Source organism: Triticum dicoccoides, unplaced genomic scaffold (assembly GCF_002162155.2).
Source record: "Triticum dicoccoides isolate Atlit2015 ecotype Zavitan unplaced genomic scaffold, WEW_v2.0 scaffold206854, whole genome shotgun sequence".
NCBI classification, from domain to species: Eukaryota; Viridiplantae; Streptophyta; class Magnoliopsida; order Poales; family Poaceae; genus Triticum; species Triticum dicoccoides.
Genome location: NW_021236565.1, coordinates 1 through 1453, shown reverse-complemented (window position 1 = coordinate 1453; position 1453 = coordinate 1). Strand labels below are relative to the sequence as shown.

At 45.2% G+C, this 1453-nt stretch overlaps 1 non-coding gene across 1 annotated transcript; it reads right to left on the bottom strand.

The window, feature by feature from the left end:
- Positions 1–982: 982 nt before the first annotated feature.
- LOC119345119 lies at positions 983–1205 on the bottom strand. The gene has a single exon (XR_005166919.1). It is a non-coding gene; the product is annotated as a small nucleolar RNA U3 (small nucleolar RNA).
- Positions 1206–1453: the final 248 nt, after the last annotated feature.

Here is a 1453-nt window from a genome sequence, read left to right as displayed (position 1 = left end):
CTCAAAGTCAATGGTGCAGAGTTCCTTCTCAAAATCAAAGATTCAGTGTTCCCGTCAAATTTATTTATCTGGCTACTACTCGTTTTAGTTAACAGACAGACTGAATACAAGCGCCATGTGGCATAGGAAAGAACTCATGTGTCCTGTGTGGTCTTAAGACAGTAGAAGCAAGGGACCACCTCTGTTTCAGCTGGCAGTTTGCTAAGTACTCCTAACACTGCTCTGGCGCATTAATCTGGCATATGATTTTGTGGATAAGGATTCAAACTCTTAAGCAAGCAATCAATAATGCTTCAAAGGGTTAATCTGCAGCTGTAGGGAAGTGTTGAAAGGTGAGCTCAACCTAGTCTTCCATAGAGCATTTGGCTTACCAACTTGATGTAACACTAGTGATGTATATGTCATATCATTTGTGTGTGAAGAAGTAGGTATTCAGGTCCTATGTACGAAGATTAGTTCTGCAGAAATCAGTCTCTGCACCTATTTTCCTTCCTGAACATACTTGTTCAGCCACTAGTTCCACGCTACCTTCGTCTATTTTCTCTCCCAGCTCAGTAGTGAAACACCTCATTGCTACTCTTACTCTCAGCAGTGGCAAAGTTCAGACGATCATGCACTGGGCTTGTAGTAAGAAAATCGTAAGCTGAATCTTGATTACTTTAAACGCGTGGATGCAGTGTGACACGTCGTGCCGGATGAAGGCTCCTAATCGGTCTCGACGACAAGTCGACCAACCAAGCCAAGCATGTGATCCATGGACCGGTAGGTGTTGTATAAAAGCCTGAGCCGTGAAGCAAATATCTATCAGCGATCGAGCTCCTGGAACAGGTGTAGATGAATGTATGGATCATGCATGTGGTCAGTTGGCTTCTGTTACCTTTGGATATTTTTGCAGTGACTAGTACTAGTGCAGCTAAAAATAAATTGTGTGCATCTTATTTGCCACAAGATGAAAGGAGTTGCAAAAAACAAAAAGAATTGTAGTCTGTCAGACAACCTCTGAGCCACCCTGCACCAGTGTGAAACTAGATCAAGAACGATCCTCTACAGCCATCAGATAACTCCCATCAGGAGAATCCTAGCCGTTAATCACGGTCTGGCCTAGAGGTTAGAATGCATCAACCAGACATGAGTGCTTGCCTCCTTATTAGTAAAGGATGCAGCAGTACGAGCCTATAGAACAGATCCTGTTCAAGTAAGGTCGTGCTACCATGAGCAGCGCCTCGCCTTATAAACCACTCCTGGATCGCCTAAACTAGCGAGGTGGGACTAATTAAGTAGAGAAGGCATGCAGCGCAGCGCAGCCTCAGTCCTCAGCGAGAGGCTGGGCCGACAGCCTGGAAGGAGACGCGGGTCATGGCCGATGTAACAGACCGCAGCCCATGTGACGAATCAGGAATGTGTGGTCTCGCGCTCCTATTTCATTGTTTTTTTGATCCGCCACAAAAAAAAA